The sequence below is a fragment of the Theobroma umbraticum genome, unplaced genomic scaffold (genome assembly GCF_002168275.2).
Source record: "Theobroma umbraticum cultivar Fairchild unplaced genomic scaffold, ASM216827v3 scaffold_34.0, whole genome shotgun sequence".
Classification (NCBI taxonomy): domain Eukaryota; kingdom Viridiplantae; phylum Streptophyta; class Magnoliopsida; order Malvales; family Malvaceae; genus Theobroma; species Theobroma umbraticum.
The window spans coordinates 2193720-2215694 of record NW_018397275.1 but is presented as its reverse complement, the minus strand read 5'-3'; the positions used below and the strand labels follow the sequence as shown (position 1 = coordinate 2215694).

The following is a 21975-nucleotide window of genomic DNA, read 5'->3' as shown; positions in this document are numbered from 1 at the left end:
AAGGAATTCCCCTCTAATTTTTCATCAACCCAAACCATTGTTTTCTTTTCTTTTTGTGGGTGCATTTGTGCCTTGATCTTTGAGAAATTCTTTAAAAGAAAACGCCAAAATTGATTTCTAATTAAAGATATTACAGTATAACTCCAATTAGTTATTGTAATCTAGCTAAGTAATAATATTATATTATAACTCTAATTAAATAATTTATATGATTATCTTAACACTCAAAATATAAATCAAATAATTCTCAATCGGAACTTTCATATATCACATGATTGAGGTCAGCATCATAAATTTCTCTTTGCATGCCAAATTCTAAATTTTGTGAACAATCTAGTTTCAATTTTAGTACATAATTCGATGGAAAACATAAACAAATAACATTCCAAAAAAGAAAAAAAAAACATAAGCAAATTAAAAGTTCTTTTTGATGTTTGGGTAATCATAATGTCATTTTCTCTCAACGTTAAGCTTTTAGGACTAGAAATGGAGGGGCTTCCTTTTCTTTTTTTCCATTGTTTCAATGTTTTGGTTTGATGGGGTTATTAAAGAGTTAGCGTTAGTCTTTTGAGTTGCTAATTTTGTTGTGCTGGGTAAAGGGTGTTGCTTTTGTTATTTTCTCAAGATGTTTATCCTTTCCTTTGTATTTTGGGTGTGGGGTTTATGCATTGCCCAGCCCTTCCCTTAAACATATTTAGTTAGATATTATTAGAACATGATATACCATTTTTGCAATTAAATAATCAATAAAAAAAATTTAATCATGTCAAAATAATTGTACAAATTCAGTTATACAGTTAGAATACAATATTATTGGTTGGCTAGTTAACTAGTAAGTCTACAATATTGTTATAACTAGCTAGAGTTAGATTTTGAATATGATTAGCTTATATGTGCATATCATTCTCTTCTATAACAATAAATATAATCTCAAAACTCACATCGACATTACAATGTTCACTCTTTAATACAGGATGAATCCACTCAAGAAAAATCTTGAAAATAACTTATAGACTATGCGTTTGTCTAATCTCACTACATGAAATCCCCTCTTCTTGCATTTGAATTAATAGAGACAAAAAAGGAATGATTTGAAATAAAAATTAAGGTGCATAATTAGGGTTTTCCAAATTGTCACCTTCTCCTAATTTCATTTAATGGCAAGTCACAGCATCATTTGCATCAAGAGAGAAAGATTAGAAAAGGAAGCATCTAAATAGAATACAAAATGGAATCATTTGATATTTTTTAGAGAGAATGGGATTTTCATGGGGAGAGGAACAAAAAAAGAAGAGAAGAAAGGAAAAAAAAAGAAAAGAAAAGAAAGGCAAACCCAAAAGAGAGAAAAAGGAAGGGCAAATGGTGAGTTTCAATAAAGATAGGCTTGAGGCTGATGATGGAATAACAAGTCCTTCGAGGTTTTCATTTTGACCATCTTTTCTTTTCTCTCTTTTCTGCGGCTGCTTTGCTCATTACTATTCCAATATTTTCTATCTCTCTCCCTCTCCCCCAAAACCACTTTTTTCTTCTCTTTTCTCTTCCCTTCAATTCCCTCTCTCTCCATAAGCAAAAGGACATGAAGGAAGAATAAGATCTGGCCTCCATTCTCTTGGAGAACGGTAAAGGAACAAGAGAGCAAACTGTAAAGAAAGAGCAAAGAGAAGTGGGCTGATTCGATTCGCCTCGGTAATCGTTTCCATGCATGACCACGACCAACTCATATTCCCCCTCCTCTTTATTTGTCCCTCACCAATCTTTACATTCTCCTTTACTTTCTCACTCGCACTCCCCCTTTGCTTGTGTTTTTTGTCTGCGTGCGTGTTTATTAGGTAAAAAGAGATATTCTTTACTTGCATATTTCTTTATTTCTTTTTCAAAAAAAAAAAAAATTAGAAACTTTATTATTATTATATGTTGATGATGAGATATTTAAACTTTGACTTTTTAAAGAACAAAATATATATCATATTTTCGTTGAGTTAAATACCCGAATGTATAATATAAAATCTCTTATCCTGTAACCTACCGATCCACTTATCCAAGAGACCACAAACATAAAAATTTCCTTACAATATTTAAGCAAGCAACAAGGTTATTAGCTTCATTTCTTGTTTTTATTGCTTTATTAACATTGAGAAGAAGTTAAGAACACATGGCTAAGAAGGAACCATGTTAATTAGCTTCATATTTTTTTGAATGTTAATTACTAATAAGTGGTCACCCAAACGATTAGAATTTGAGACCTTATTTTAAAAGACTTGAGTTCGGGTTCCGAGTAAGAAAGGTGAATCTTATAGAAAAGGGTAAGACTATCTCCTTTTGTGTAATTAGAGCTACGAATGTACCAACAATTAAGAAGTAGAAACTACTCGTTAACTTATTGTGGAACCAGAATGTGTACATGTATACCACATGGGCCGGGTGGCTTGGGGGCTCACTTGCTTTAGAATGCCACAAGATTAAAGATTTAGTGATCCGTGAGTCCATGACACTGACAATATAAACTGCCACTTGGTCATGCATTTTCAATCAAAAATGATTTCAAACTGTTGTTTTCTTTGTTTTACTTTACTATAATGCTTATTTTCTTCACTTTCTCTTAAGCAGACAAATAGTGATAATTAAATCTACAAAAATAGCTTTTGTAGTTCAGTGCCGACATCGTTGACCTGTTAAGATCATGCATATGACCAATATATATATATATAAATCTGAAAAGGAGGATTTAAATGCACAACCTTAAGGGGTTAGGAAGGGGCCGGGGGGATACGACTAGAGAGCAGTACGAAAAAAGAGAGAACCATTTTAAGTATAAGTCAAGTAAACCAAAAGATAAAGCGGTTGGCTAACGTTTTCTTTTGAGTGCCGGAGATTGTTTTTTTGTCTTACTTTGCGGCTAATGGTTTAGCTGGTTTCGGCAACTCTAAAGTGATATGTTTAGCACATTTGGCTTAATACATATAAATAAATAAGGGGAATTCAAATCCCTGTTCTTTCAAAATAGAAATAAATAACTAAAAGGGTGTTTTTTTCTTCTTTCCTTTAAATTGTAGAAATTAAAAATAATAATTAAACCACTAACTAATTGACGTAGCATATTGATGTGATTCATATATTCATGTTGAAACTAAGATTAAAAAATTCAGAGATAAATAACAATTTTTATTATTCAGACATGGAAGTACAATTTCTGAAATTTCTTTAAAATGAAAGAATAATCCTCTTATTCTTAGCTTCAATAAAAATTTGTTTCAAGCAAACATGCTAAACTCCAAGAAGCGAACAGAGCATGGAGCTAGCTCGGAGATGGGGGAGACATGAGAAAGTGACTGAGATTGGAGAAAGTTGTGGAAGACATGGATAGATGGAGGGCATCCTTTAAATTTGTCTTTGTGGATAACATTAATCGTAGGATCACATAGAGTAACCTAAAGGATTTGTTTGATGAATTTGGGAGGATTATGGATATCTTTATCTCCTGACCTTATAGGAATAAGGGTTATACCTTTGCCTTTGTTAAATATAGGGGAGAAGGATGAAAGAAGGAGAGCCATCAACTTTGGTTTCAAAAGAAGGGTGGATCAAAAAAGCATGGTGATTAAAGAAGCTCATTATCACCCCAGATTCCCCCTCCCCCTACACCCGATAGAGTAATTATCCTTTAGAAAAGAGTTAGTCAACCAGTTGGCAGCAAGGGGAAATTGTCCAAAGGGGCATTCATAGGGAATGTGTAGGCAATGAATAGGGGGACACAAGAACCACCAAAGTTGGATCCTCTAAGATTTAACATCCTGTTAGCTTTACCCTAGTTTTGAAATGACAAAACTAATTGATCTAAATATGCTTTAAGAATGCTTGAAATTGTTTTTAAACTTGAAGAAAATCCTAAGAGTTTTGAAATTGGACTTATAAAGAAAAATGTTTCTATAAGATGGGACAAATGGATAAGATTTGAGCATAAAAGATCAAGTTAAAATTCAAATTTTAGTGCCAAACTAGATTAAAGAACCAACACCTTGAGAAAGAAGAATCGATTCTTGGAAAATTGTAAAGGTGCCACCTTCGAGCCAAGATAAGAAAGAATCGACATCTCAATAAGAAAGAATTGATCTTTTGGAGATAAAAAGCTCCAAACTTTATAAAGAACTAATAACTCAAGGATGAAGAATCGATTCTTCGAGTATGATAGACTTGATCAAGCTGGTCGGAATATACAAAAATTCATTTCAAACTTACCCAACGAGCAAGAAATCATAGGGTTTATAAATACCTACTTTAAGGATGCCAAAAGCATAAGATTAAGAGCTAGAAAAAAAAAGGAAAAACAAGCAGAGAAAAGAGCAAAAAAATCATTCCTTTGAGTAGAAAAGAATCAAGATCACATTTTTATTTTTGATTTGAAATTTCTTGAGCTTGAATATTCTTTCATCTTTCATCATCCTTGAAAAACTCTCTTCTTTTTGTACCTAAACAGCTTATTACCCTTATAGAGGTTTTAAGCTCATATTCCTTGAGAATCCATTGTTGTTGTTTATACCTCCATGAAAAGGGCAATATTAAGGTTATAACTCCTTAAAAAGGTAGTGTTAAGGTTATACCTCCAAGCAAAAGGTAGAGAGGTTATGCTTGATCCTTAAAAGGAATTTGGTTGTAGAAGTTGTGTTTGATCCTTAAAAGGCATTTGATTGTAGAGGTTGTGCTTAATCCTTAAAAGGTAGTGGCTTGTAAAGGTTGTGCTTGATACTCAAAAGGCAGTGACTTTTGCATAGGTTTTGCTTGATTCTTGAAAGGCAGTTTATAGTAGATTCGTATTCCTTGTGCTATCAAAGGAAAAGACGTAGGCATCAAAGGCTAAACCTCTATAAAAACTTGGTTGAGTACTCTTTATTTTTTGCATTTATTTTTCATTCAGCTTACACCCTATTTTTGCTACTCTACTCTTTATATTTTTGCTGTGTTAAGAAGGGATTTTTAGTTCATAACTAATTCACTGCCTTTTGGTTATTTTACTTTAAGTTTATTTATCTAACAATTGCTATCAAAGTAGGTTCTTAAGTTGTAGGTCTGACAGCCTGTAAGAGATCTTGATAAAAGCTTAAAGTATCAATGATGGCATCTTCAACTTTGCCTTTATTAAATACAAAGGGGAGGATGAAAGAAGGAGACCCATTAACTTTGGCTTCAAAAGGAGGATGGATCAAAGAAGCATGGCAATTAAAGAAGCTTATTATCAACCCAAATTCCATCGCTCTTTACCCCATGCTTGATAAAGTAGCTATCTTTTAGAAAAGAGTTAGTTAACTAGTTGGAAGTTAGGGGAAATCATTCAAGGAGGCACTTATAGGGAATGTGCAAGCAATGAACAAGAGGACACAAGATTCTCCAAAGTTGGATCCTTCAAGATCTAATATCCATATTAACCAAGAAGGTTGCACAAGTGAGAAAGGGGTGCTAAACTTAAATAGTTATATCTCAATTGAGGACCATGAGTGGACTAATAAGAGCGCGTTTTAGAAATTAAGGGAAAGAACTCGCTTGTTAATTATGAAACCCCAACTTTGAATTAAAGATAGAAACATGACTTAGCTTGGTGATTTATTGTTTAATGTTTTCTGTTTAACATTTTTAAACATTTATAAATTATAAAATACATGTTGATTGAATAAATAAGCTTATTTGAGGAATAGGAACCATATAGAGTGAATTGGTCTTATTTTGAACTCAAAAGTAGCATTTTGTTAAGAAAATATTGATACATATTCACGAGGTATTGATACTTGAACCTAGAAAAGTCTTTTAATGAATGAAGTGTTGATGCTTTCTTTAAAGATATTGATACTTGTAAACCTAGAGAGAAGTATCGATACTTGCTCCAAAAGTATCAATACCTATGTCATGAATTTGGAAAAATAAAGGTAATATTGTCTTTTTACAGATAAAATAATACCCTAAACCCTTCAGAACCCCTTCAGATCTTTTTACACTTTCTTTTTCTATTCTTAACCTTTCTTGTCGCATCCCAATTTCTGGAGGGATCATGACTAGCAAATGAACCTACGTGGATATAGCCCATTAGGCACAAGCAAGCCTAAACTAATAATGCATGGGCTAGTCATCCATCACATTCACATACATTTCCATTCACAGTTAAAAATGTGCAAATAATTCATCAAGCCCATCACAATATGGAATTTCTCAACGTAAAGTGTAGTTTTTATCCTATTTCATATAAATATTCACAATGTACTAACAATTGTGGTCTGGCACGCATTCTATGCCTATGTTGCTATGGTTTATCTACCATAGTCTTATCATTCACATGGACCCATATCTGAGACTCAACATAATGTGCGAAAGCATAAACAAATATGAGAATATCAACATTTGTTTACATAACCAAGTTCATTATCAACATTTGTTTACATAACCAAGTTCATTATCAACATAATAGTTGAAAAACTAAACTAGACACACTAAGAAGTGTATGACACTAAGAGGCTAGAAAGAAGGCTCTACCCTCTTACCACGAATGAGCTAGGTTACTACTTCATAAGTCGTTTATTCTAGCAAGCTACTAATTTGTAAAACAAAATAAGAGAAAATAACGGGAGTCATAAAGACTCTGTGAGTAGATAAGGGGAAAGGGATAAGCCAATTGGGAAGAGTTTTAATACAAACCATCAATTTGTAATAAGCATACATTTTTTGCATAATCATAGATTTCTCATTTAAACTTTGGAAATGAATTAGTTGTAAATCTAACAACATTTTGTCATATCAATTGTCACATTTCATAAATGCATTTATGAAATAAATGATTGAGCATGTATGGAATCATATGCATAAAAATAAGGATGTTATACATTACCGATATTAGTTCCTTCGCAGGGCTGATACCATATTTGCAATCTCGCTCTCTAAAATATAAAGATTCGTACTTGAATCATGTAGGATACAATTCTAGGATTTACCATATAGCATTTTCCATTCATAATAAGTGAGTGTATAGTTATTCCTAAAACAGCGTTCAATTCAACATAACATCATATGCATATAATGCATAAACAATGGATTATCTCACAGTTAGGTGGAATTTCCCATCACCAATATAACCACTTTTGAAAGAACATCAATGCCATGGTTTAGGGTTTCTCATATCCACCTCGTATACCATGTCAATCACTATACCTCAATGGATTGGGACCCTTCGATGCTGCCACATATACCATCCTTGACATTATTATGATGAACTAAAGCCCTTTGACTCCGCCCCCTTTACCATCCCCTCATCATGCATGATGAGGTTTGGGCCTTTTAGCTCCACTTATATACACTAACCTCTCCATACATTAACCACATAATAGTACAACCATTCAATATTTCAAATATAACATTCACACATTAATCATATCGAATTAACCATGCACAATCACAAGTTATTCATAAATCAATGGGCAATGTCATGATTGTCATTTTTTCGATATCAATATCAATCGAGGGATATCATTTCTTCATACAAATCATTTGATGTTTTCAAGTCATTTCACTTCTACCAGATCAGGGAAGGATATTTTGAAGAGAGAAAGGTCTTGTCCCCTCTTGTTCAAAACTACTACATAGTAATATATTTACTTACATAATAGATTGAAAACTTTTTCCAAAACATTTGAATAGGTATTCAAAACCAAGATTTTACTAAAATCATTTTAGGCAATGTAATGGTAAATAATCAATCAAAATATGCTCACTTTAGATATCCAAAATTCTTGAAAAGGTGTACCCACTTACCTAATTAGAGGCTTAATCTTTAGCTTCAATCACAACCCTTTTTCCAACGAACTCCTCAAAGTTTTCAACCGTTCCTAACATTCAACAATCATTACAATCAATATCTAGATTTAAAATTTCATAATTCCCATCCTAAGCATTTTCAAAACTAGTCAAATTCGTCTAAAACTAATTCTTTAGCTTAAATCTTCTACTGTTTAGCATAATAAATATTTAGGAATCCATAACTCCTTCATCCTTGCCTAAAGTAAGCTTTGATGCTAATGAAAATCGCAAAACCTTAAGCTTAGCAACCAACAGAAAAAACTTGGCACAGGGACAACATTTTTAGTTTTGGAAAATCAAGATTTAAAGATTTTGAAGTTGACAAATGTCATTTTGTTCATGGAAAGTCAAAAACAAGCTTTCAAATCTTAAAAATAGTGATTTGGCTTGAAAATGGGTTTGAGAAAGTTTAAGGTTGAGAGAATACCAAGGAAAAACGGCTAAAAGTCACAAACTTTCATAAAATGTGACATATTTATAGGCTAAGACGTGAAAATATATTTTTACCCATTTTATTTTTTTTGAAAATGACGTCATCTATTGACAAATTAGGGTTATTTATTGATTGATAGACTTCAAGGTTCTTTTAAAAAGTTCTCACGTTGTTATCTATTGATAGATAGGCTTGATCTATTGATAGGTGTTCTTCAATCCTCTTTAAAAAGCTTTTCTGGGTTTATCTATCAGTAAATGAAGAATATCTATCAATAAATAAGCTCTAACGAGCAAAAATAAATGTTAAAAACTTGTCCAATTGGACTTTTTTTAACACCAAACTTTGCAAATCACCCTAATTCTTCAAAACATAAATTTTTTCAAGATTAAAACTTAGTTTGAAGTTCAAAACATGAAACCAACATGCTCACTTAAGGATTTATTAACTTAGCATCATATATTAAAGTGAGATTTCACTTCTCTATTCTCTTTTCTCTCTCTACTCTCTTTCTCATTTTTTTAAGTCATTCTAAAGCATTTAAGACCATATTTGAGTTTAGATTTTCATTTTAAAGACTCCTAAAGGTAAGGTTTCACTATCCTAAACATTTAATCTTATGGTTTTGATTTCCAAAAATTATGATTTCCTAAAAATCCATTTCTATCTTTTAAATTTTTGTTTTTGATTGGTTTTGGTTCTCTCAAGTTCGCCAAGGTAAGTTTACTAAGAAATCTTACTAGCTAAAATATAAACTCATAGTTAAATTAGATTTTAGCTACTAATTTTAGGTTAATGAATGATTGACAAAGTTTATGGAAAAATAAATGGGTATTTATGAAAATTATTGCTAAAAAAGGAGGTAATAATATTGGAATATATGTTGATATGTACTGTTAAAGGAGTTAATAGCTTGGAGAGGTCGAGTTCACTATTGAAAGGTGCTAGACGGAAAAACATGCTTTGAATAAGTGAGTAGATATGCTTTTAATTATTTTGATATAATCAAACATGTTTTGTCTACAATTTTGTATAAAAATTTTATTTCAATGGAGGATGAATTATTTAAAGGATTTGATGTTGCTTGATGGGTGTAAACAAGTTTGATGAATATATATATATATATATATGTATATGATATGTAAATATGCCTATCAATTATGTATCTAGCTTTGTGCATAAGGAACCAGCACTTTGAATGTTTTGATACCTCAAAAATATGAATTTTCTTATTAATTGATAGTACGTTTGATATTGGAAATTTATGATGAAAATGATTTTGAACAAAAAGACTTTATGTCATGACCCAATCTTAGGTTCACGACCAACGCAAGGGTATTAAAGGGAGTTATCCTCTTAACCCATGCATGCCTAATTATTGATTAAGTCCAGCACTTGTATGTATACCAATATAAACATGATTACTTATATATAAGAAAATATATTTAACCATCCTGCAGCTCCATGTTCAACATTGCGAAAGCAAATAAACATGAATCTAGGCATTGGCCATCTTGTGTCAGATATTACCCATAAGCCATCTTGTGGCAAGACGTTTAGAGTATATTTGTTACAAAGTGTTAATTATTACATGACATAAACAAGTCGATAAAACATAACAATTTGAAAACATAAGGATAGACTTGACCAATGGAGTATGACACCAAGAAAAAAGGCTGACGCTTACTGAATTCTATGATGATCACCTACCAGATCCCTCACAGAAGATAACTCTTCCCTAAATGGACATACTAATCTGAAAAAAAAAATGGATAATAACATGTGAGTCGTAAAGACTCCATGAGTAGGTACAGGAAGGGGGAACAAGCAAATGGGGAAAAGTATTTAGAAAATACACTCTTATAAGTATGCAAATAGATAATAAATCAATATCTACAAAATTTTCCTTTTCAAGAATTGATCTAAATCGAGTCTAGCTTACCAAGCGTCTTTACCTGACATCTCTACTCATTGAGCATGTCAACAATCACTGGTCGTTAACTTGACCAATTCCATAACCTTTGAATTTGTTACCTTTCAAATGCCATCAAGAACATATGAATTGTACTCACTCCAAGACCAATATTTTTCAAATGGTACAAGGATGGTATGGTTTCCTTTTATAAAACAAAGCTGAAAAATAGTTCTTAAACCTTATTAAAGAAATATTTGAAAAAAAAAATTGAAAGTCAATCAAATGTTTGATTAAAACATCATTTCAAGAATGTTTGAAATATAATTTAGGTGTTCTTAAGACCTAGTTCTGAAAACAAAATCATTTATTTTTTAGAAAGCTTTTAAAAACATTTTGTTTAAAAAATGAACTTGATCTATCGAAACATGAGACTTATGTATTGATAGATGGCTACATCTACTGATATATGCCTTGAATCTATTGATAGATATAAGATAGAATACAATTATGGAGGTTTTGTGTTGAATCTATCAATACTTTAAGAACAAGTATTGAAAGATGAGTTACAAAGAGCAAAAATTTAGCTTAGAACTCATCACAAAGACCTCAACTGAGTCTATACATCAACCATAGACAAGTGTACAACATATGTTCAACAAATTTACAATAGTTATAACACAATAAACTGATTCAATAGTGAATTCAACAATATCTTAGTCTAAATCACCACATTAGACATTCATATATTAACACTTTGTCTAAATCACCACATGAGACATTCAACAACCAAAAATGGAGTTTTAGCCAAGGACAACCAAACCACCTAGGCTCATCATACGATAACCAAATAGTCCGTTACTCTATGGCCAACAACTATTGAAAAAGGGTAGTACTTCGTTAGCTACCAACCCAACAACTGGCTTAAGTTGCCTCTTATTATGCATAATGGCTAGTGTCCCCTACCACTAGCTATAGTTCCTTACATTGATAGGCTCCAACAACCATAATACACAATTCAACATATAGTGAATAATAATCTACGGAACAAAATGATTCATCCATAGGCATAATTAAAACCCTTAGACCAGCAACCATGACAATATTCTCAATAATTAACCATAAGTACCATGGCATCAACAAAGCGAAAACGTTTCTAATGCATCTTTTAAAATCCATCCATCACACATCAATCATTCACATATGAGATGCTGAGATATAAACACATTGAAAGGCTTGTTCCCTATTTGTAAATACCATATAGTAGATTATATATAGTTGGTCTATAGTTTTCACAAACATCCTTGAGAACATTTGTTCACCACACAAATATAGTCAAAATCATTTTTTATGCAAGGCTAAAGGATTGGCATGCTTAATTTTATCAAAATAATTAAAAACATTGTATCCACCCACCTTAATGAAATGTGCCTTGCTCTCTTGCTCCTTTTGTCGAACACTTGCTTTTTCAACAATTTGAAAGCAACTTCACAATACATAATATAATGTTTCCAACATTAATATTTGGTTTTTTCCTAGGCTAATAATCAGTAAATCATTCCTTAAAATTGCCAATAATGCTTAATCCAATTTTCAGCATCTAATGTAACATCTAACGTAAGGATTCAAATCAACTATAAGCTAGAGTTAAGGCATCTTTACCTTGGTCAGCTTGAGAACCTTAAAACCAACTCAAAAACCTAGTTTCCAAGATTTAAAACGAATTTCAACAACTTATAAAATTTTTGAAAATCAAAGCTTAAGATTAAATAGTTCAAAATCCTTTATTTACCTTCCAAAGCATTTGGGATGGAAAACTAAGCTTGAAAATGACTTAGAATCTTCAAAATTTTTGACTTGATGAAAAATGAAGTTGAGAGCATATGGTGGTTGTGTTTTTGAGAGAAAACCTAGTTTTTGCCATTTTGGAAAATGTCTGAGGATTTAAGGGTTTTAATAGGGGGTGAAAAGACCAAAATGCCTTTTTTTTCTAGTTTGGACATCATTTATTGATAGATTGGGTCGATCTATTCATATATTTGGTCATTTATTGATAGATTTGGAAATCTATCGATAGATATTCAATTTTAAAATTTTTGGGTTAATCTATTGATATTTCTATTATATAGAGTTATTTTAACATATTTTTGGACCTTAAGTAGCTAGATCTTTGAGATTTTAGGTTCTAATTTTAACAATTTAAGTGTTTTTCTAATTTAAGTTTGATGACATATCGAGTAGTTAATTTAAGTTATTTTACTTTAATTTTATGTTATTTTATTTTAAATTACTTTAAGAGTAGTTATTGCTGATTTCTATTATTGCTTTTGTAGGAAATTTGATGAAAGTTCACGTAAGTGTGGTGATGGCTTCATTTGTATATGTTTTGATATTTTGACCATATCTCTCTATATAGACTCCAAATAAGGTGATTCATAAACCACTAAAATGCTAAAAGGAAGGGCTACAACTATTATTTTTACACTTCACCTAGTTCTAATCAGATAATGGTCCAAATATTTGTCTAAGTTAGAGCGCTACAATAGTATGCATCGACTGAACATGATATTGTATTTAGAGCATATCTTTCACTTTGGAAATCCAATTGACATGATTCTTGATCCATTGAAAGTTTAAGCGATAGCATTAAAAGTTTCATGTTTATCATGTTTCCCATTTCGAATCATATCGAGGTGAAAATCATGTTGGAATATGCTCGACTGCTGTAGTTCTGCACAAGGCAGCATATGGAGGATGGTCATGACCTTGAGTTACTCAAGGCTACAATGTCGAGGAAGCCAAGGTTGCAGTGTTGAGGAGAACCAGGCTACAGAGCTGATGAATGGAAGTGCACCATACATGTTTCCTAGGCTTAAGCACCTAGTGCCAAGAAATCATGGTTGTGATGCCAGACAATTTTTCAAAAATAAAAATTTAATGAGATTTTGGAAATTATGTTACTTAGAGCCTATTAAGGGATCTTTTTTCATAAGTTTTAGGAAGGAGGCAACAAGTAATTATTTTGGAGAAAAAGAGCCATGAACAATGCAAGGAAACAAGAGAATTTGAGAGAGAATTGAGATTGCAAAGCTTTTATAATTAGTTTCTTTTTGTAATTTTGTGTTTCTTTTATTTTCTTTAACTTGGATTCATGACTAAATTTCTTTGGATATTGTTTTTATTAGATATTATGAGCTAAACTATTTTTTTAGGATTGTGGTGGATTTCAACATGTAATCTAAATATTAGTTTCTTTTTATTTACTATGAATGCATATAGTTTTGCTTATTTAAATTTGTTCTTAATGCTTTTGATTGTCTGGCAAACAGTTAACTAATTTGTAAATTTAATTGAGACTCGACAAAGAGATTTTAGATTGGACTAAAGTTTGAATAGTGTATGTTCACGTCACTTAGGTGATCTGATTTGTGATTCGGGTAGACATATTGTAATTGCCATATATAGCCAAATTAGAACAGTAGCTTAATGAACCTTATTTAATTGATTACTATAGACATATAGTGACCCAAGTAAGTTAGGTATTTGTGCTAGCATTTTAACGAAGACTTATACATAGCTTTGGATTCAAGGTTAGTAAAACCAACAATGAATGTAAATAATAAGAGAAGTTATTAGTAGATGAAGTGTTGAATGAACCCATAATATTAGGTTTTAGTCTATTGCCTTTTTTAAGTAATTTTAATTTCTGTTGATTAATTTAGGGTTTATTTTATTTTCATTTTAATTAGTTTTTTTAAATTTTCAAATTACTTAAATAAGATTAATTTGTTATAAAATTTTAGTACTTAGCGAAAATTTAGAAACAAATCCCTATAGGAACGATACTTTACTTTTACTATATCACTTGTTTGCGATAACATGCACTTGTGTAAAAATTCAGTAACATCTATTGATTCATGATGAACATATGTTGATAGATACACTATATAATACAATTAAGTTAAAACTCAATCCTTTTAACTCCAAAAAGACTCCAACTTTAAAGTAAATTTATATGCTCAATAAAATATGAATTTTCCAAGGTAAAATGCTTTTATAAACACGTTTAGAAATGTTAAATTATTAGCTCACCAAGTTACGTTACAGTTTAAATCTTTATCTAAGGATGGGTTTCACACCTTAGCATTGGATCACTTTGTTTTGATAATTTAAATTAAGTTGATGACATCGGAAGATTCATGTCTCAATATTTTGATGGTATAGGTGAATGATTTCACCTAATGAATTCTGTTATAATAGTTTGACATAACTCTGATTTGAAAATGTTTTAATGGAGCATGTTAAGATAAGGACATGAAGTTAACGGCAATAGACAATGGCTATTGTGCACCATGATCTGTATTGTTTATAGTCAATGGCTTTATACGTCAGACCACATAGGTGTGACAATACCTGTTGTATGTTCCTTATAATGGGGATGATAGCTCGTGCGAAAAGCAGTTTGGGGTATATCTCTATCTCTAATCCTCAGCTGGTGGTAACCTGATCATAGGTCTATCTTAGAGAAACAATTAACCCCTTTGTAACTAATCCAATAAATCATCTATACGCGAGAAGGGGTACTTGTTCTTTATAGTCGTTTTGCTCAACTGCTTGTAGTTGACACAAAGTCCCATAAAACCATCTTTCTTATTCCTAATTCATTTATGATGTCAGATCGTTATCAAACAATTCATTTATGTTGTTAGCTTATTTAGATGCCAATTAAGCAAGTTGTCCATTAACCAAAAGATCCACGATAAGGACATTCCTTAGTGATAGTTGCATCCCTCGAAGCCCAAAAGTAATCTGTAGTAGCCAGATCAAGTTCAAAGGCAAAATATAAGGCATTAGCTTGCGCAGCTATTAAACTTACATAAATATCTTACATTCTCTAAGGCCTTGGCCTATATACATCACAACCAGCTCTCTTGCTAGATGAAAACCTTTTTGCCTTTTAAATGACTATTTGATAATTCTATGAAATAGAATTATTTTAGTCTTATTTTATTTTTAAATGCTAGCTAAGTCCTTAATTTTTAATTAGAATTTTGTTCTTTTTAGTGTTTTTTTAATTAGTTTATTTTTATTAAGTTATTTTAATTTTATATTTATTTACTTTAATTTTGCTATTATTTATTAGTTTTTATGCCTTTGTAGGATTTAAAAGAATAAGGCTTAATTTTAGAAAGAAAGGTGTTTGAAAAACCCAAAATCCTATTTGTATATGCTTCAGTATTTCGACCATAACTCTTACTCCAAATGTCCAAATGATACGATTCTTGAGCCATTGGAAAGTTAAGAGATAGAGATACAATTTTCATGAGACACTTTGCCTAATGCTACCTTCAAGATAGAGAAAACTGCATTTGAAGATGACTACATGTAATGTTGTCGGAATGTCAATTTGAAGGGTATTATTTAATGTTTGAGCCTCATAACACGTCTCAACCCACAAGTTGAGTCAATGGGATCAAATATGTTTAATTTAGAAAATTTAGGTTAGAGTTATTAGTATTTAAAGAATGTTTTAGTAGAAGTAAAAAGAGGAGAAAAACCCTAAGAGAGATTTAAGAAGAAGCATGGAGAACAAAGTTGCAAATATTTGTTTTGTCTTTTTCTTCAGCTTTTATTTTACTTGTTATTCTTAATGGTTGAACTTCACATATTTTTATTTATCTTTGCAATTATGAGTAGCTAATTTTATTTTCTAAGATTGTAATTGAACTCACATGTAATCTGAATTTTTAAACTCTTTCTTGCTTATTTCAATGGAGTTGAATTGTTTATTCCAATTTATTCTTACTACTTTTAATTGCTTAACTACCAATTAAATTGATCCAAAAACCTAAACAAACTTGAGAAAAGGAGTTTATGGGTAGACTTAAATTGGAATAGCCTATGATTATATTAATTGATTTGCGTATTGGATAAGGATATACTTAAATGCCATGTGTAGCTAGAATTAGAGCCTAAACTTAATGAATCTATTTTAATTTTAATTCACATAGGGATATAATATTTTGGTTAAAATAGATATTTTTATAAGACAAGTCAAGAAACCCTTATAAATAATTGAGGATTCTAGGTTAGCAATTCAACCTATTGAAATAAATTAAGGAAGAGAGGTAAGATTTAGATGAAGTGCGAGGGATATCATAATCTTAAGTTTATTTCTATTGAGTTTTATCATATTTCATTTTTGTTTTGATTTTTATTCTTGATAATTAGTTTTGTTAATTTTATTTTAAGTAACTATTTTCTTTTAGACAATTTAGATAAAATTAAATTGTGTTAATTTTAATACTTGGTAAAAGTTTTAGAACAATTCTTTACGGGATCATACTTTATTTGCGATTATACTATCCTTACGATACATATACTTATGTGAGTAGAAAATTAAACAACACTATCAATCCAGTTTTTCATGCTAAAATCAAACATATCAACATCAACTATCATTTTGTGAAAGAAAAAGTAACCTTAGGATCCATTGTCTCAAAGTTTGTTCCATCCACTATCTAGATAGCTGACATTTTTACCAAACCTTTATCTAGATCTACACTCGAAAACTTATGAATCAAACTTGATCTATGGAAGCCTCCCTTGACTAATTGGAGGAGTGTAGGAGTAATACAGCCTTTACCAAGGATTATAGAAGCAAGAACACTAGAACAGTTGCAGCAGCAAGAACACTTACACAATAGAATTGAATCAAGGGCAACAGAACATTCAATCAGCAAATAAAACACAAGGACAAAATCTCAACAAGAAACTTGACATAGGATTGTTGGCAATTAATAAGCAACAATTAGTGCAATATCGAATCCTTGATTTTATTTCCTTATTTTGTTGTTGTCGTTGAAAGAACTTACAAAGCCTTCTCAACTTTGTCTACATTAATACTTTTCAATATTGATGTAAAATACACTAAAAGCAACACAATAAAAATTAGCCAATTCTTTTTGTTCCATCTCTTACTCTTCAATTTTATCTTGAGAAAAAGTCTTAGGTAAAGAGATCTAATTGTAGTTTTTGCGGCATAACTGAGCTATTTCCCTCCCTTCATTGGTCTAGTTGGAGCAGAAGAAACTAGTCTTGAAAAATATATAACAGTAAGAGAAACAAAAATTGATTAACCATAGCTAAATTTCCTGTAGTTTCAAAAGTCCAAAAGTGGATCTCACACAATAAGGTTAGAGCTTTAGGTTACACGTTGTGTTCAAACCCACTTAATTTAGGTTCTCAAGAGAATTACTTAAGCTTTTTGCACTTGACAATAATATTGGGCCATAACTGAGTTAACATACGCTCACTTAAACCCCATTTATTTCCTTATATTTCCTATGTATATAATAATGGTCAAAAGACTTATCTAGTAGCCATACTCTTTAATTTTGTCCAATTCAGCCATTGTACTCAAAATTGAAGCAATTTAGTCCCTTAATTTTAAGAATTGCTCCAATGTAGTATCTCTCCTAACGACATTCATTTTGACCGTTAAAAGAGATGACGTAGGTATTGACGTGGCGCTGATGTGGCAAACTTTGAGGATGTGATGATGTATGTGTGAATGGCATGATGATGCGACAGTGTCGCGTCACCTTTAAATGATCAAGTGGCAATGCCATGTCACTTGAACATGATAATGTAACATGGTAGTCCATGTGGCACTGACATGCTGACATGGCACTGCCATATGGCAGACACAGGAAAAAAAATTTTAGCTTAAAAAAATCAAAGGGACTAAATTGAAGAAAAATTTAAGGTACAATGAGTAATTTGAATAAAAATTCAATATATAGGGACCAAATCGAATAAAAAAATATTATGCTAATAAAAGAAATGCCACATGGCATTTTTGGTCAGATTGTGTTCAGGGGTTATTTGGCTTTTAAGGTTTATTTCTCCTTAACCTCCATAATTATCCGTAAATAGTGGTTAAACCTTAAGCCCACCGTTATCCTCACTAGAACCGTTAACCCATGAAATTCTGACCACTTGAAATTGAGAGATAACGATAAATCGAGAGTGAAACCCAACCTAAATACTAAATCGAGATTGCAATCCAGTCTAAATACTAAATTGAGAGTGACAAATCAACAAACCCATCTAAAAGCTGGAAACTCAACTTGAAATCAACAAACCTTGAACCTGAAAGCTACAAACCTTGAAAGTTTTCAAGTCTAAAACCAACAAATCTTGAAAGCTTGAATTTAGGGACTCTTGAAAGCTGAAACTGATAAAGTTGATGGGTGAGAGGTTGAAAGAAGGACAAAAATCAAGAAAAGGAAAGGGTAAAGAAAAGGAAAAGGCTACTAGTCTAGAAGAGCAAGGTACCGATTCATTTTGTTGTTGGTGAATAGTATTAGTTTCTATTTTTAATGATGATCGATATTAGGTTTTGTTTTTTCTCATTTTTTATTGTTCCTGATGTATTTGTTTATAGTATTAGGTTGTTTTTTTAATGTATGTTGATTTGGCTTTGTTTTTTTATTTTGTTATTATTGATGATGTATTATATAAGACAAACAAAATATAGGAAAATAGTAATGCACCAAGATTCCCTTTGATTCAGTTTCGAACTTTGGCAGATTAGATGACTTTATATGGGTTTTTTAAGGTGGTTAGGGCACATAAAGAGGTGGATGATGTTGTTAATAATAAATTATCCATTTTGAACACATATTTAAGAACAACTCAAAATGTGTGGAGAAAATTAAATATGACGCTCCAAACATACTGGTAAATGAAATTGACATGTGAGGATGTGATTGGAACAAAATTGATTGAATTCATTAAATCAACTAGTTTAGAATTTAATATAACTAAGTTTTGTTCAATCAATAAGAGTACAAAAACAATATAATATAGAGCCTCAATCATTTAGTTAATAGTTAAATATTTCTTAATAACACATTTAAATTCTCATGGACCTTTGTTGATATGTGACACTACTTTCTATGCCAAATATTGAACAAGAGTTTTTAGTTTTGGAGCTGTGCTTTCTAGATTCATAGCTTGCATGCCAAGTTAGTTTTCATCTTTGTATTTTCTTGTAAAATGATGCTTTTAGTTAGTGTTACTGGTATGATGAATTAAGAGGACTTTTAGTTAGTGTGATGTTTGTAACACATAAGTTTTTTTTTTATTCTAGACTTCATGGCACTTACATGTTTAGTATTTGTTTAGATCTATTTACTTGTAGCTTTTAATTGGCCATGCCTAAGTCTAGATATTGCTGGGTTGTAGTACATTCCTGAGTCTATTATTTTGCTAAACTTTTTTTTTGCATTCTTACTCAGCATTCTATTCTCCACACAGTTAACAGCACATACAATTTTAATGTTCAATTCATGGTCAAATACTGGATTTGTATTTATTTTAATGGATGCTGATTGAGTTGTTAAATTTTATCATATAGATAACAATTGCTCTCAAATATGCTGTCATCATGGAGGGATTTTAATTCATGAACCCAAGTTTGCATATAAAAGTGGGAAGAGGAACACGATAGATATACTAGATATTGATACCATTTGTTATTAGACTTTATTACAGATGGTAAAGGCTTTCAAATATGATATGGGATTGATTAAAGGCTTATATTATGAAGATGGGAATGGTTTGAGAGTAATTTTAGATAATAAAAGTGTCACTGATTTGTGTGGATTACTTAAGGATAAGGGTCTTCTTTCTATTTACGTTGGGCATGGGGAAAATACTCAACAGGGTACTCCAATGCCTAAAGCAATCAATGAGGATGTGGAGTTTTTATTATCAGATAATGAACTTGGAAATGGTGATGGTCAAACAAATGATAAAGAAGTAAAAGGTTCAAATGAAGATGAAGAAGGTTTAAATAAAGATTATTTTGATATAGCATGATTCAGTGATGGAGGGAAGGATGAGTTGGTAGTGGCCAGGGAGAAAGTAAAAGAATTTAAGGCAAGTAGAGATAAGTTGATAGCTGTTGCATTAGAGGAATTAGATGAGAAAGGGCCATTTAAATCATTTGAATCAACAGCTGTAGGCCTATTTGAACTTACTGGAGGCCCATTTGAAGCTACTGGAAATGATGGAGTCCCAGTTATTGGACCATCAAGGGCATAACAACATAGTGATTATATTGATTCTAGTGACCCAAAGAGCTATTGTCATGAATTGCATCAACATCTCTTCCATAGTAGGCTTTTTCTTAGGTACAAGAGATCTTGCTTGTGGTGGAAAGTTAAGAGGATTGTTGGGCTTGGATTTGAAGGTCTTGGGTTATTATTCCATGAGAACTTTGGATGGTTTATCCAACCAAGATCAAAATGTATTGGAATATGGGTTATTCTACTACTTGTTGAAGTTCCTAACAAATTGATTAGCTAGACATTGATCACTTGAATGGTTATCTCCACACAAATCACAATATATAAGGGAGTTTTGAAAAACATTAACTCCTATTGAGTCAAATCTCTTTGTCAAAGTGCCTACTTGTATAATCAAAGTATTCAATGCATCACTCTGATAAAAACCAGAATTTGTTCTAAAACTAGATCTTTTTAAAGGCCATTGGTAATTATTGGATCCCATCTCTTCCAACAACTTATAAGCTTCATCAAGATTTTTACCTATTAATGCCCCACTAGCAGCGGCATCAATTATAGATTTGATTGAACTGACCAACCCATTATAGAATGTCTGAACTTGAAGCCATTGAGGAAGCCCATGGTGTAGACATCTTCTAAGAAATCTTTAAATCGTTCTCAAGCCTCATATAAGGATTCACCATCAAATTGTGTGAAAGAAGTTATATCATTCCTCAACTTTGTAGTCTTTACAGGTAGAAAGAATTTTGCCAAAAGGTTTTTAGCCAAGTCCTCCCATGTAGTAATAGATCTAGTGAATAGTGAATTGAATCAACTTTTTTCCTTATCTCTTAGTGAAAAAGGAAAGAGTCTCAATCTAATAGCTTCATCGATCACCTCGTTATTCTTGAAAGTATTATAGATTTTCGAGAAATTAACCAGATGGGAATTGGGACCATCACTGGGTAACCCACCAAACTGAACGGAAGATTGAATCATTTGAATGTAAGTAGGCTTGATCTCAAAATTATTTGCATTGATAAAAGGTCTCCTAATGCTTTAGTGCAAGCCTTATAAAAAAGGAACAACATAATCTTGTGGAGCTTTATTCTTTTCAAGAATCTGAATGCCAGCACTGTTACTATGATTATTATTATTATCTTTAGCCATTGTTTGATTTAGAGTTTGAACTTGCATGCTTTCCTTTTAAAGTCTTCTAGAAGTTCTTTCTATTTGTGGATCAAAAGGAACAAGATTCAAGTTTCTGCTTTGCATACAACGACCAAAGATGCTTGAAAGCAAGAAAAAGATAAAATTTAAAAATAAGTTTGGAATTAAAATTAAATTTTCTTGGTATTGGTATTAGTAAGAGTTGTAGAAAAAAATTCCTTAGCAACGACATAAAAAACTTGATAGTTAAAATTCTACCTACGCAAGTATACGTATCAAAAGGACAATATAGTGAAAAATAGAGTATCGATCTCATAGAGAATTGATATAGAATATTACTAAGTACTAAAATTAAAACAATTTAGTTTTATTCAAACAATAAAAAATTTAATAACTAACTAAACTAAAAACTACTCAAATAAAACTAAACTAATTAACATTAATAATCAAAGCATAAATATAATGGAGTAAAAATCAAATTGAAAAATCCTAGGATTACTATATCCCTCACACTTCATTTTAGTCTTACCACTCTCTCTTAACTTAATCCA

The 21975-nt window shown here is 31.4% G+C and overlaps 1 non-coding gene across 1 annotated transcript; it reads left to right on the top strand.

The window, feature by feature from the left end:
- Nucleotides 1–20889: 20889 nt before the first annotated feature.
- On the top strand, nt 20890–20995 carry LOC149526397 (small nucleolar RNA R71). Its single transcript, XR_016352070.1, has one exon. It is a non-coding gene; the product is annotated as a small nucleolar RNA R71 (small nucleolar RNA).
- The last annotated feature ends 980 nt before the right edge of the window (nt 20996–21975 follow it).